Genomic DNA, 15,468 nt, shown 5'->3' with positions numbered 1-15,468 from the left:
GGAATCCAACCCAGACCTGTTGGTCACAACGTCCATGCATCTTCCCACTATACCACCACTTTGTTTCTCAGTGGAGAAAAATGGGTATTGGTGAGGAAGATGAAGTGGCAAAGGCCAAGCTAATGAAATTCACAAGGTTACGAGGACTAGCCTTCTTTATATTTCTATTTCTGGATGTGTTTGAGGGCAATGCGTGTTTAATAAACACTCATTGTCCACCAAGTTGATTTTCTTGTCTTCCCCAGCTATCCATGGACCACTTACACATCAGCTCTTTGCAACAAAAATTTGATCTGACGGGGGAGTAGGCATTTATTCATTTATTTACACATTCATTGATCAGACATTTACTGAGCCACTTCTCAGTGCCAGACAAACTGTGTTAGGTGCCGAGGATACAGAATCTCCCCCACCAAAAAAAAAAAAAAATAAAGTTCTTAAAAAAGAAAAAAAAAGTACCTACCCTCAAACAGCTACTTGCGTTAGGGTATGTGGGGCAGTAGACAAAGGGAAGCCATTTATATACAAGATACTTCTCTTTTCTTTCTTGCTCCCTGAACAGAATGGTACCTCTGAGGATTGGTACCACAAGATGAAAAGAACCAGCTAAAATGGTCACTCCAATTCATCTCCAAGTTTCCACGGAAGTAATATCCCAAGACCCAGTGCCTGAAGAACTGGGAATATAAAACCATAAGAGATCTTAACATTCTGTCATGTCTTTCCAAAACTGGATAAAAGTTCCCCTTTTTAACAGTGCCTTCATATAAGAAAATAGACTGAGTGGATTTTTAGAAGTTTAAGAGGGTTAAATACTTAATTAAGTTGTTCTAACTTTTTTCTCTCATGCCAATTTTCCCAAACACAACAGAAAAAAAGGAGTTATTTCAAAAGCCATACTGAAAAAAAAATTCTCTTATAGCCAAGAGACCACAGGACCAAAATCACAAAGTGGTTTCTAAGCTAAGACTACTTTCCTATCAGTATTCCTCGTGAATGAGCTTTTTTTCAGTGCTGGGTTATATAAGCAGCTGGCTGCCTGCCTCCACAGCATGAAGTATGTTTTGTTCGGATTCTTTTCAGTTAAACGGCATTATTGCTAAGAATATAGGCAAGAAACAAATTTCAAAGATATGTAGCGCGTTCCATTGTACTGATTATGTATTTCTTCAAAATAACCTGAACCTAATCAACAAAGCCAGTTGGTTAGAGGATTATTACGAGTAAATTTAATTCGTGGAGAAGGAAAGAAGATGTACAACACACATGGAGACAAATCTGACTCTAGAAAAACTCTTGTCCCAAGCTATGAAAGAAAGAAAAGATGTCCTACTGACATGGATGACTAAGTAACACATTTTTCTGCCTGGATCTCTTAACTTGTAAGTCATTTTGAATGTCAGACCTGCCAATGCCAAGGTCATCTTTGACACTGTGTGTGTGTTCATTTGATAGTCCCACGTTTTCAAAAGCCCCAAGTGTTCCAAATTGCTGAAATTCCATACTGAGTTCTAAATGATATAATCCTAGGTAGAAAGTTAAATCACCCATGGTACAGGGAATTTCAGTACTGGCAAGTACAACTGTTAATTTCTGAAAGAAAAAGTGCATTTCTTTCTATCTTAGAATGTTTCTCTGGAAAAAATATTTTTGCCTTATCTAACTAGGAGAATAATAAGATTTAAATACAGAAATCACCTTTTTTATTTCTGAATTTTCCTACTTATCTTCCCTAATACTTTTTTGTTCTTGTGGGGCTAATTCATCTTCTTTATCTTATAGTGCCACCTATTGGTAAATCATAAATATTGCAGATTTTAGAACTCAAAGCATTGCGGATTGTAGAACTCTTAAGCTATGCCTAAAGCTTACTTCAGTTGGCGAAGTTTGATAGACAGCAGGCAGAAATCCATACTTCTGCCCTTAGAATTATTTATCCCTAGGAAAAAAGCAATATTTAATCATTTTCTCTATTTTCATTCAGAGTATTTGATTCAGGTGTTCTCGGCAGCAGTTATTTGTACGTCCATTTCCCTAGATCTGGGAACCACAATAAAAACAAAAATGGATTATTGGGGCTTTTATATTAGCATTTGCTTGTTTAAAGGAAGAATGAGGTAAGACTTCTTTCTTCTCTATACATGAAGAGAACATTTCTATAGGGCAACTATGTCCTTCCCAAGGAAATAACAAATCAGCACTCATTTTTGAAGACCTACATTTGATGAGTTTTATGTATAGCCTGGATTTAAGCTGCAGGAGTGGATGGAGGGCCTACCAGGTAGTGATTATGGAGATTCTCTTCTAGAACTATCTGCTGGGGTAGCTCTTTTACTCCCAATCTGAGTGCAGGGCTGGGGCCCACTCCTGGTACTTGGGTAATCTGAATGTGGATTTCTGGTCTTTGATCTTTCTCACGATTTGAGAAGCAGGAATGAATAGAAACAATTTAGAGAAATTACTTCCTCTCTCCCCAGAGTGGGTAAGGCAGTCACTGCTAGACTTTTGCTGACTTCAAATAAGTCAATAAAACCTGAATTGCCTGGTCTATGAAAGAAAGACAGGATAGGGGAGAGGGGGAGAGAGAGAGAGAGAGAGAGTCAGTCTGCAACAGGATTCTTCACAGCTATGGCAAGCATCATCTCTAAATTGAGAAAGAGGATATATTGAATATAGAAGAAATTCCTGAGTCTCAGAACTCTAAGAATATCACACTTATTTATAACCTTCCTCCTTTTTTTATCGCCTCATCCTTTCCCGATGCCATTAATCACACTTCTTTTATGATAGATGAATAATGAAATACCTAAAATAATAAGGCTCCTTAAAGTTTTTTAAAAAGGTAGTAATGCTACACGTGTGTCCAAACCGGTCTCTTGTTCTCTAGTATTGAATCACATGATTACATTCAGAGAAGACACGTTGGATGATGAACAACCAAAAGAATTTATATGATGTCATCTTCAGAAGGCTGAGAGCATAGGATAATTTTAATAACTCATTGCCATCATTAAAGTTATTCATGATATGGAAACTAGGAAGAACTAGCACACTGGGGAGATGTGCTTAACTTTTAGCAAAGGGAGTATATCTTAAAAGGAATTCCGTTCCATTTTAGATCTCTAAAAGTTAAGACAAACATCCTTGACTCATTTAGATACAGATTTTCCCTGAATGTTGATCAACTAGATGGTTTCTAAAGACCCAGTAAACAGAGTCTCTGTAGACTTACACAGGGGAATTATTCTTTAAAGGACAGACAACCCAGGAAATGCACCAAGGCAATTACTCAGCACAGCATCCTAATATCCCTGCACAAGAGACAGAACACCTTCACTATTTAAATGGCACCTCCGTGATTAGGAGACACAATAATCTAAGCCCCTCAAAATTTAAGAGTTGAAGATGATAATTATATTTCTAGAAATTGTTATTCAAAGTTCTCATTCAGATTCACTACACATTTTCCCAAAGGGGCTGAGTGAAACCTTCAGTAATATTAGGAGAAAGACTTGTCACTAAAAAATAGGATTGCTTTCATGCATTTAAAAAAGGTGGAGAGAGGAGAAGCTTGCTTATCAGACCTGAAAGTGGGATGGTTCACTTAAGGCTTTGGGGACAGACTGTTAAGTGAGGCGCTAACAGAGGTAGCTAGCAGTTATTAAGCACTATGTTCTAAGCAATGTGCTGAAAGTGTCTGATCCTATTCACACAAGACACTATGATTAGCACCACGTACCATGTGATTTTCCCAAGATTGCTCCTGAAATAACTGGCAAAGCTGATACTCAAACCCAGATCTGCCTGACCACAAGTTAATATCCTTTACCACCTCATCACATGAAGGTAAGCAGGAGAGCCAATGGATAAACAGTTCTGGGTAGGTCTGTAAGACTTCCCAGAGGAGATGATCATCTTAGCTGAGAACTGAACAACAAATAGTTAATTAAGCAAAGTAGGAAGAGGAATAATGTTCCAGGCCAGAGGAAAATTATGAGAAAGCCTAGAGTAAAGGAGAAAAATAGGATTTAAGAACTGTGAATAATTTTTTATGGCTGAAGCACAGTGCTCGACAGGGGTAGTCGGGAGAAATCAGGATGAAACGATCAGGAGATCATGGAGGACATTCTTTGCCAAATTGGAGAACCTGGAATTTATCAGGAAGGCAACTGGAGACTCAGGTTAAGCAGGCAAATGACATGATCAGATTTGTGTTTTGTAAAATGTTCACTTTAGATCAAGAAAACAAAATAGATGACGGGGGAGCAAGACTAGAAATCAGAACAGTTAGGAGGCTGCCTTTTATCTCCCCACTGGGAAGGTGGGGAAGCACTGAGTCTGAGGCATCTTAACTTTGAGATGTCTGCTATGCACCCAAGTGGAAATGCCGGTCGGCAATCAGATACGTGTCCAGAGTTCTACTAACTTCAGAGACATTAGTGCTGCCTCCCAAGACCTGTGTGATTGGCTGGGTAGACAGTGTGTCCATTTCTTCTCCATCCCAGACTGTGAAACAACCACCAAGAACTATGCAAATGCCTAGTGAAAACACGCTGATAGATTGAAAAATTGACAGTCCCCTCCCCTAGAATACTAGCTCCTTGAGCCCAGTGCAGTCGCTATTTTTTTTTTTTTTTAGAACTGAATCTTTTTTTTTAGCCGGGAATACACCAATATCCAGAGACTGCATACAAGGTCTCCCATCAGTCTGTGTGTGTGTGTGTGTGTGTGCATGTGTGGGTGGGTGTGTGTCTGTGCACATTCAAGTACAGATGCATATTTTATTAAAGAGAAAATCCATGTTCATCAATGGATTCTTAAAGGGTCCTATGAGTCAAAAATAATTTTTAAAATTCAGGATTCCTCCAGCCTGGATGACAGGAAAACATAATGACAGGAATGTTTTCTTTTTTTTTGTTGTTGTTAATTTTTTTATTGAAGTCTAATCAATTTACAATGCTAGTTTCTGGTTTGGGTAACCAGATTTTGGAAAACCAAATTCATAGTTGTGAAAATGAAAACTTCCATATTCTGTATTTGAAAAGATGCGGCCATTATTACATTCATCTTATAGTGCATTGCCTCATCCAATCACAGTGGGGCTGCGTTTCTTCAGGTGGCGCGGAGGGCAGCCTGACCCGGGGTCCTTGGAGCGGGCGCCGTGGCCACGCCCCCTTCCTGGGGGCGGGCCCCGCCTTGTTCCAGTGGCTTCCAGAGAGGACCTACGCCGATGAGGAGCGGAGCGGTGAGCGCTGTGTGTCCTCCAGGCCTTTCCGCGAACGTGGAGTGGCTCCTGGGGCCCCATGGACGCGGAGTCACAAGAAAAGGGGTGTTGGAGCCATCGAGGGCATGGGTACTCTTCGAAAAGGTAGGCCCCGCTAACGGCTCCACGAAGCGGCGGCGGCGGCGGCGGCGGCGGGCGGGGGGCGGCGGGCGGCGGGCGGGAGGCGGCGGGCGAAGGCGGCGGCGGGAGGCGGGCGGGAGGCGGCGGCGGCGGCACCCAGCACGCTGCTGGCATCGCTGTGTACGAACAAGGGCCCGGTTCCCGCCGCTGGAGCGGGAGCGCCTCCTGACACGTGTCGGGGAAGCGGTCTGAGAAAGACGGAAGGCAGAGAGGGCTCCGGTGAGGCGCCAGCCTGCTGCGGCCAGAGGCGGGCGGCGTGAGAGCCGAGGGCAAGGAGCCAGCCCCGTGGAAACCCACTCCTGTGAATTCATGGCCCGGTGGGTGTAAAGAAAGAAAAGACTTGCGAGGGGCGGCCGAAGTGCCCTGTTTTCGGAGGTGCCGTTCCCGAGGAAGCCTGAGTCAGCGGTCGTCGCCAGGAGCTGGCCTTCCCGGACGGACGAGGGGACAGAGCACCGTGAGAACCAGGGCCCGGTAAGGTTCCGTCCCCGGGGGGCTCAGAGCCGGGAGAGCGGGGCGGAGGGGGCTGAGGAGCAGGCGGGGCAGGATCATGAAAGATCTGCTGTATACTTGGCTGCTTTGCTCTTTGCCAAAGTTATAAGGGGTGACAAACTTTCTGAAAAGGGCCAGATAGTAAATATTTCAGACCTGGCAGGGAACATACATCTCTGTCAAATATTCCTGTTTTATTTTTATTTTCTTACGGTTCTTTCTTTAATTGAAGTTTTGTTGATTTACAGTGTTTGGTTAATTTCTAGTGTACAGCATAGTGATTCGGATATGTGTATTCTTTTTTGTATTCTTTTCCCTTATGGTTTACTACAAGATTGTGAATATAGTACTCTTGCTCTGCAGTGGACCTTGTTGCTTATCTATTTTGTATATAGTAGTTTGTATCTGCAAATCCCGAACTCCTAATTTATTTCTCCCTTCCCCCTTTCCCCTTTGGTAACCATGTTTGTTTTCTATGTCTGTGAGCCTGTTTCTGTTTTATAAATAAGTTCACTTGTCATATTTTAGATTCCACATATAAGTGATAGCATATATTTTTCTTTGACTTCACTTAGTATAGATAATCTCTGGGCCCATCTATGTTGCTGCAGATGGCATTATTTCCTTCTTTTTTATGACTGAGTAGCATTCCAGTATTATTATTATTATTATTATTATTATTATTATTATTATTATTATTATTATTATTATTACAGATCTTTAAACACATTAAACCGATTTGTCACTTGCAGGCTGGATTTGGTCCACAGGTCAGCTTGCTGACCGCTGAAGAGAGTGGGAGGCATTGTAGACATTTAAGCAGGAAAGGACGTTATCAGATTTGTGCATTGGAAAGTGTACTCTGGTGGCAAGCAGTGTGGCAGAGATTTGGTGGGGCTGAGGTGTAGGGAGAGTTAGGTCAGAAGGGATGTGTAGAAGAAGAATCTAATCATGATGGTCCAGGGAGAAATAATGAGGGCCAGGACCAGGGTGGTGGCAGTGATGCCAGTGACTTCTTCATAGCTGGGCTGGATCACACATGCAGGAGTGAACGGGCATGTCGTAGTGCTACCTTTCTCTCTTCCTCCTTCCCAACTCCAGGAGACATCTTCTTGTCCACCTAGGGTGTGAGTGACTAGCAGAGGAAGGATACCTTAAATCCTTAAGCTTAAGTCCTGCTGTGTCCAGGCATAGCTTCACCCTGGGGCACAGCTTCCCCCTGGGGGATGTGCCCATCCCTTTCCTGTGGACCCCACATGCCAGGTTCTCCCTCCAGCTGGTGGCAGCCATAGGAGGGCAGCTCCCATCCCTCCTGCCCCCTCCTCAGGCTTCACACTGGGCTATGCCTAGTCTCCTCTTCTTTGAGACCAAAGTCTCATTTTTCTCTTGAAAATAAGCATTTCCCCAGAATATCTCACTGTGTGTGCCGCCTCCACTTTAGTCTAATTGCCCTCAGTGCCAGGCAGCTCAAGCCTGACACTTCTCACCCCGCTTCTTCTGTTTACTTCCAAGAAGAGTTTCCTGTTTCAGGTGTAAAAGATAGGACTAGGGCAGAGGGACCCCGGGCAGGGTGGAATCACATCTTATCCTTTTGCTCGGTGCCAATGACAATGGCCCTCCTTGTGGGAACCGGGCTGTCTCCCCGCAGACAATTTGTGTACGTGGTCTTTGCATGTTTTTTGTCACTCAGATTTCTGAAGCTCCTCACTGCCATGGGTCCCTTTTATCCCAGGCCCCATCTCGCCTCCCCTTACCTGCTAGTCCTCCTTTCTCTGTAAGTGCCTCTCTCATCTCTTCAGGGTTAGCTTTCTCCCCCCAGGACACGAACACATTGTTTCCAGATTTTCTTGCTGTTCCCAGGGTAGAACTCTTGCCCTTTTTACTTGTGTTTCCTTCTCAAATACTTTCTTGCAATTTCTTGAATTACGTTTTAAATGGTGAGTTGCTCATTCTGGTCGGATTTGTTTTCAAATACTTCAAATATCTGTGACAACAGGTTACGTTTTCACTTTCCCCTCTTCTGCTTTTTTACTTGATAAAACTTTGCTGTTGTCTTTGGAGCTACAAGCGGCTCCCCTTCAGCAGTGCTTGGTAGGGGTACAGGCCTCATTGTATTGACTCTGGTCCTTGTTTATGTAACTTAGTTTTGAGCATAAGTACCCTCACTGATAGATCACTGAGCAGTGTTTCCACTGAGGATGTCTTCTCCTTTTGCACAGCTGCTTTAGTCAGTGGCTCTGCTCTCTGGGCTTTTCTTTATTATTATTAAACTCATGAAGCAGAGCCGTTACATTTAGCGCAAGTGCCCTCTGTTGTAGCTGAAGACATTCCCCTGTTCTGGATTCTTTGGAGGTCGCCTACCTCCCTTGTTCCAGAATCAACCTCGGGACAGAACACATTTTCTTGGTTGCTTCCTGATGGAGACTGGATTTAAGGGGTAGAATCAGAGGAGCTGTGGTTTGTGCAGGCTGAGAATCCAGAAGCGGGTTCTCTTTCTCCATCCATGTGAAGCTGGGTCAGGCAGGAGGAGGCTGTAAGCGGCCTGCCTCTCCCCTCCCAACTTCTGGAACTGACGCTGGGCTGGATCACGGTGGGCTGTGGGCGGGGAAGTACAGCTCTGGCTTTCCCTGAACCTTCCTCGTCCTGCTGAAAGATTGGGTTTGGGGCCTGCTGATTAGGGACTGTGGTTTTGCTGGCGATTTTTCTTTTCCAGGAAAGACCTCCAAGCTAAGGAGCAAGTGTGAACACTAGCTTTGCTTGGATGTGGTACTTTTCAGTGAAAATCACAGCATTTCATCTTCGTATTTGCACCCTTTGCTCCCTCAGCCCCAGAGCAGCCCCTGCCTAAATTTCAGGCGTTCCCCAGGACAGCCAAGCCCCTGGGCACCCAGTGTGGGAGTCTGAGACACAGCCTGTGGGCTGCTTAGAAGACAGGGAAAAGGTATCCTGGGGCTGTGTAGCTTCAGAACTCTCTGCAGGGCTGCAGTGGTTTAAATTGAAAATCCAGTCCCTTACAGGCCAATATGCATTTCAAGCAGAAAGGGGATTTCAGAGATCATCAAATCTAATGTCTGTTTCATAGATGTGGAAATAGAAACCCAGAGGTCATATGTTGGATGACCCCCAGAGCAGGACTTGAAACCTAGGTCTCCTGACTCCCAACCTAGTGTTTTTCTCGTGGAGGCATTCATATAGCATGTTTGTATTTTGGTTTTTTAAATTATTATTTTTTATTGAAGCATAGTTGCTGTACAGTATTATATAAGTTATAGGTGTACACTATAGTTATTAACAGTTTTTAAAGTTTATACTCCACTTATAGTTACTTTAAAATATTGGCCTCTATTCCTGTGGTGTACCATATATCCTTGTGGCTTATTTTATATCTGATAGTTTGTACCTCTTAGTCCCCTACCCCTGTATTGCCCTCCGCCTTTCCTCTCCCCATCGGTAACCACTAGTTTGTTCTTTGTATCTGTGAGTCTGTGTTTTTGTTACATTCACTAGTTTGTTGTATTTTTTTAGATTGCATACGTAAGTGATACCATGTAGTATTTGTCTCATATACTGATGTTTAGATTGGCCCCTCTTTTTGTTGATGGAATAATTCATTTGTCTCTGTACTTTTTGGGGGGACTATCCCCTATATCCTGTTGCTGTTCCAGACATCAGCTGTGACATCTTTGTGAGGTCACTTGTCATTAGCTGTATTTAGTGGTGTTTCTGGTTTCATAGGTAAATTGAAGCACTAGAACCATAGTCTTTCCCAATTAGAACTTTTATAATGGGAAAATGTAATTTAAAAAAGGCTTACATTTTAGTTCTAGTTCTGTTAGAAACTGCCCAATTTCAGATGCATTTCCAGGGGGCTTTCTTTCCCTGTTTACTGAGAAACATAAACTGTGCTGGGGGCATGATGGTCCTTGAGCTGTAGCTGTCAGGGTCTTCGCTGTCTACCCTCTGAATGACATGCTGTCTCTTGGGCTGCACGGAATGACCGAGGTGAGGTTGCCAGTGGGCAACCTGCTGGTCTGAAGCTGTTCCCTCCCACCTGCCTACTTTCAAGGGCTGTCCCAGATCACAAGAGCATGTCAGCCATCTGCTGGTCTAATCTGCTTCTATTCTGAGTTTAGGGAAGCAAACAGAAGGCAGAAGGTGTAGGACCTGCAACGGAAGGCAGTATTTTGGGTGGTGTCATAGTTAGGGGGTTGGGTTTACTATGAGTTAAAAGGCGACATGCATGCAGGGCTAGCTGATCTCTCACCATCATGCAGTCTTGGCCTAAAGGCCTTTTCCTTGCCCGGCGCTGGATATGAAGGCATTTGCCTGTGGAGCATCTGGGACTTGGGTTTGCTGGGGTTGGCTCCTGGAATGTGGAGGTGCAAGAGAAGCTAGCTGAAAGCCTAATGAATGGATTTCAGGAATTTCCAGGAATACATGTTCAATATGCCACTGTGGTTGAAAAATGAATAAATATAGCTTGTGGGAATGAATGAAGCCGTTAGCAGAGCGTTTCTCCGTTGGCAGAGAATTTGCAGCGTATTTGTGCTTGGAGCCTTTGGGAAATAACAGAAACAAGGAGCACTTTGTTAAGCACCCAGAACGTGCTGGGATACTTTCTGCGTATCACACTAGCCTCTGTTTCACCACTCTGGATGCAGCACATAGATTGTTTCATTTCCAGTTTGTTGTTGTTTTTAACTCGACATAGTCCTTTGACTTGATTTTAGACGTCAGTTTCATGGCCAAAGCGTACATCCTGGAGGAATAGTTACCTTTTCTTTGCCTAAAACAAGGACAACAACAGTATACTGGCTGCATCTTGTATTTATAAAGTGACATTTCCACATCTGCCCTGTGCATTTCTGTTAGTCAAGTGGTTGTAAAGAAGGGAAAGATAAAAATAAAAGAAACGGGAGTAATTTAAGGAAAGAATAACTTCCTTTTTATTAGGTTGAACGTGAAACCAGGTATCATATTTGTATAAATACTATGGAAAATATTTAACCTATTCATACAGGTTAAGTAACTAGCTGATAAGCTTTGTAGGAAAAGTCTGTTTAAATGCTCTCGTTAAATCACACCAGGCAATTTTTCAGATTCTCAAATACATAACCATTAGGAAGCTGAGGGACAGAAAGAATTTCTGGTGGACAAATACACTTGTTCATTGTAGAAATTGTTGCTACTTTATATATCAGAGAGTGCAAAGCAAGTCAAAAAGTCAAAATAACAAGGTTCAGATGGAAGCCTTAATGATACAATTTAGTCTTCGGTGAAGGCAAAGGAAAATTCCTTCAGCTGTTGGCTAGAGGGAGTCGAAGGGCACGGGCACGTCCCATCGCAGGAGGAAGAGGAGGGAGTGGGGATGCTTGGGGTTAACTGTCTTGGAGGTAAAGGAAAATCTGATCCGTGAAGACACATAGTGTGGAAGCACCTTGGTTTCTTTGGTGATTTGTGTTCTGTGGAAGATGGAAGTGAAATGGGCACTGACCTGGGACCTAAGCGTTCCCTTGCCCAGGACTTTGTGATGATCCCCATGGTGTCTGTGACAGCATCAGGGTCCAGTTAGGGACCACAGAAGGGCAACGTCTCCCAACTGCTGACTCCATGTAGCGAAGTGAGAGGGTTATGGGCCCATGGAAGCTCTCAGTCCCCTCTTCTCCCACTGGGGGAGCATGGGGGGACTGCCCATGGCCTCCCCAGGGACCACAATCTGCCCAGCTTCGCTCTTGCTTTTCCAGGGCATGTGCACTATATCAGAATTCCTTCTCCTCTTTCCTTTCCTACTGGGCTTAAAAAAAAATCTCTCACTCCTTTGTTTAAGGACCTGAAAGGGCTGCTGTCATGAATGAAAAGGAGGGAGACTTTCACTGTCTCCCACATACAAGGGAACATGTCCTGAAGGTGACTTATCTTTGCATCTTTGGGACATTGTCACAGGACTGTGGGAGTCGAAGCCCAGACAAGTAGTCTAATGTTATTCAACAATGCGGTCCTGTCCTCATTGTGAGTCAAACGTTTAGCACCTACTTTCCTCGAGGATCAATGCGGTGCTGCCTCTTTACAGTGAATTGTTGCCACACAGAGCACTGCCAGGGCCTCAGCATCCCATCCGTGGCCTCAGGTGAGGTGGCTGGGGGCCACAGTGTGCAATGCCACCACGGGTCGGTGTGCGAAGGGGTCACCTCAGGCCCCCTGTCCCAGCCAGGTCTTCCCAGGCTCATTCCCAGTTGCCCTGCTATTTGTTAAACAGCCTGGTAAAGAAAGCACCTGGGGAGAAGCAGTCATTTTATGGAGTGGAAGGCATTCACGAGTTGCCATAGTGATTCGGTCTGAGTGGTTGGCTTGAGGTGGCTGCAGGAAAAATGATAAAGCCAAACGGGAGGTCCAGGTGGACATGAAACAGTGACGAACAGCTGATACTTCTTTATGTCAGGCTCTCTCATCGTTGGCACGGACACTCCACTTGACTTTGCTTAGCAGTTTAAGGCTTGGGAGTCCAGAGACTTGGCTTCAGAAGATGTGTGAAAAATACCCACTGCTCAAGGGGAGGTTCAAACTCACATGGTTGATGCTGCAGCTTTATTTCAGTTTTCTTCCACATAGGAAGGACTGCAAACGTGAATGGCAGTGCTTTACCATTTATCCATGAATGGTGCACGATGCTAATGCAGTCTGGCTGAAGCAGTGGAAGTGTTAAAGGGAAAAATGGTCAGTAATTACATATCTGTATATACACAAGTACATAGAGATACCTATCTATGAATACATGGATTTCGGATAGATAAATCTATCTGTCCAAAAGCAGCTGCATTTTTTATGGATTAGCTGTTTAAGCGGTCAAGGGCAGTGAAGCTTAATTAACGTGAACTTAGCCTTACATTAATAAACTCCCATGGGGGCTATGAATCGAGGCGGTGAAAGAAAGTAGTCTATATAATAGCTAATCCGAAGGCTAGTGCTTTCTTGCTGCATTATTTTCTAGATTTTGCATACTGACAAGTGTTGCTTTGACGTCCTTTTAAGTCAAGATTTAAACATCTTTTGTTTGGTGAAACTCAAACAGGAATTAATACACCTTTAATGGGAGATGTGAGTTTCTTTTTTAAACTATTACAGCATTTTTCTTGTGCCTCTAACCCAGAATGCAAATGTCTTCTTATTGGATTCATAACAGTTTGACTGAGTCACATATAGATTTTGAGTTAACTCAGCTCAGGTGGAGGAAAGTCTCATAAAAGTGCAGGGAAAGCCCAGGCTCCCTGGCCCCTAAGGCTGTTTTTAGTAATAAGTGAAGAAGTCAGAGATCTGGAGCTGGTGGCTTTGGCTTCTGACTTAATATTTGACAGAATTAAGAAGCTCCTTTAGGTACCTAATTTCCTGCCGGAAAGAAAGCTTAATGCTCAAAAACTTAAGGACTTAAGTGTATCAATTAAAATTCAGTTGTGGGAAAATAAGAAGTTTTGAGCATTCTCTTCATAATCACGTGCCTGTCAACATGAAAAATTTTTTGCAAAACTTTCCTGAGGTAAAGTGAACAGGTCTAAGTATAAAGCTCAAGGACATCAGTAGCCACGTGACTGCCACACAGGTGAAAATTTAGAACCTTTCCTTCACCACGGAAAGTTCCCTTTCTCATTCATATCACGACCCCAATTTAACCACTCTTTTGAGTTCTTTCCCCATAGGTAGGTTGGGTCTGTTTTTCAGCCTTAGGTAAAAGGACCTGTACCTATGCTTTCTTGCATAGAAATGTGTCTGGTTCCTTTCACTAGATGTAAATAGTCTTAAATTTACATACAGTTGAATTCATTGTTTTTCTACATATACATTTCTATGAGTTTTAACACATAATAGATTCCTGTAACCACCACCATGGTCAGGATACAGCCCCCAAATCTCCTGTCAGAATCCAAATGCTCCTTCCCACAACGGATCCTGGCAACCAGTGATCTGTTCTCCATCCCTAGTGTTCTACCTTTCCCAGAATGTCATATAAATCATACATATGCAACCTTTGATGCTGGCTTCTTTCATTTAGCATAATGTGTTTGAGGTTCTTCCGTGTGCAGTAATAGCTTGTTCCTTTGTATCATATTCATTCATTCTGCTGTTGATGGTCATTGGTGCACTTACCATTTTTTGTTTGTGAATAAAGCTGCTGTGAACATTTCTGTACACTTTTTTTTGTGGACATATAGACTTCTCTTTGTCATATGAGTGAGCCTGCTTAATTTAAGTGGAAGTTCAGTTTTGTTAGCAACTGCTAACCAGTTTTCCAAACACGGGATGACATTTTACAAGCAGTGTACCAAAGTTCCCACTTGCCTATGTCCTCACCAACACTTGGCATCACCAGTCTTTTAGATTTTGTCCTTTTGGGAGGATCTCTTAATATCTCACTGTGGTTTAATTTATTTCCCTTGATAACTAATGATGTTGAGTATTTTTCATTCTTATATTTTTATGATTATCTTTTTACTGTTGATTTGTAGTAACTCTTTATGTATTTTTAATACAGATCCTTTGTTAAATATATGTACTATGATTGTTTTCTACTAGTCGATAGATTGCCTTTTCACTCTCTTAATGTTGTTTCTGATGAATAAAAGTTTTGCCTTTTGTTGAAGTCTATTATCATATTTTTTTCCACTTTATAATTAGTGCTTTTTGCATCTTAGCTAAGTAATCTTTGCCACAGTTCCCAAGTACATCATTCTAGGGTTTCCTCCAAAAAGCTTTATTGCTTTAGCCATCGCATTTAAGTATTAGATCCATGTCCATTGAGAATTAATTTTGGGGGAGTGTGTACAGTGTGCAGTAATAAAGGTACTCAGTTGCTCCCATACTATATAGAAAAGAGTTTTCTTTCCCCTGCTGAATTTCGTTGGTGTCTTTGTTGAAAATCAGATGGTCATAGTGTCTGGGTGTATTTTTGGACTTTGTATTCTGTCCCCATTGGCCTTCTTGTCTATTCTTATGCCAGTACTACTTGCTCTTAATTACTATAGCTTTAGAGTATGTTTCAAAACATGGTAGTGTAAATTCTTCTCTTTTTCATCTTCTTACTCCTTTTCATCCTCCTCCTCCTCCTCTTCCTCCTTCTTCAACATTGTTTTGGCTTTTTAGATCTTTTGCTTTTTGTGTAAATTTTGTAATAAGCCTGTTTATTGAAAAGGCAGCTCCATGGAAAATGCAAACTCAAAGGCAAAAATCAAGGGGTTTTGATGGAGATGGCGTTGAATCTATAGATCAACTTGGGCAGACTTGACATCTTAATAATAGAGTCTTTCTAATCATAAATGTAGTTTTTCTCTCCATTTATGCATGTCTTTGGAAAATTCTCTCAGCCATGTTTGTAGTTTTTAGGGTGGAGGATTTGCACATCTTTTATTAATTTTATTCCTAGGCATTTGATGATTTTATAAATGATATTTTTTATTGTGATACTATATATAATATAAAATATACCATTTTAACCATTTTTGAATGTATTGTTCAGTGGCATTAAGTACATCCACGTTGTTGTACAACCATCACTGCTCTCCAGCTCCAGAACTTTTTTATCATCC

General features: G+C 42.5%; 1 protein-coding gene across 5 annotated transcripts in view; it reads left to right on the top strand.

The window, feature by feature from the left end:
• Nucleotides 1-5,214: 5,214 nt before the first annotated feature.
• The window catches only part of LOC116278439 (probable ATP-dependent RNA helicase DDX60), a 35,593-nt gene continuing 25,339 nt past the window's right edge, over nucleotides 5,215-15,468 (top strand). For 3 of the 5 annotated variants that reach the window (XM_072940124.1, XM_072940123.1, XM_072940121.1), the window contains exon 1: nucleotides 5,458-5,875. The gene's annotated coding sequence lies outside the window, so the exon portion shown is untranslated. Of the gene's footprint in view, nucleotides 5,369-5,457; nucleotides 5,876-15,468 lie in introns of those variants that run through there. The other 2 variants (XM_072940122.1, XM_072940125.1) reach the window with 2 other exon arrangements.

This window comes from Vicugna pacos, chromosome 16 (assembly GCF_048564905.1).
Source record: "Vicugna pacos chromosome 16, VicPac4, whole genome shotgun sequence".
Taxonomy (NCBI): Eukaryota; Metazoa; Chordata; class Mammalia; order Artiodactyla; family Camelidae; genus Vicugna; species Vicugna pacos.
The sequence above is the reverse complement of the archived record's forward strand: the minus strand, read 5'-3'. Positions and strand labels throughout refer to the sequence as shown.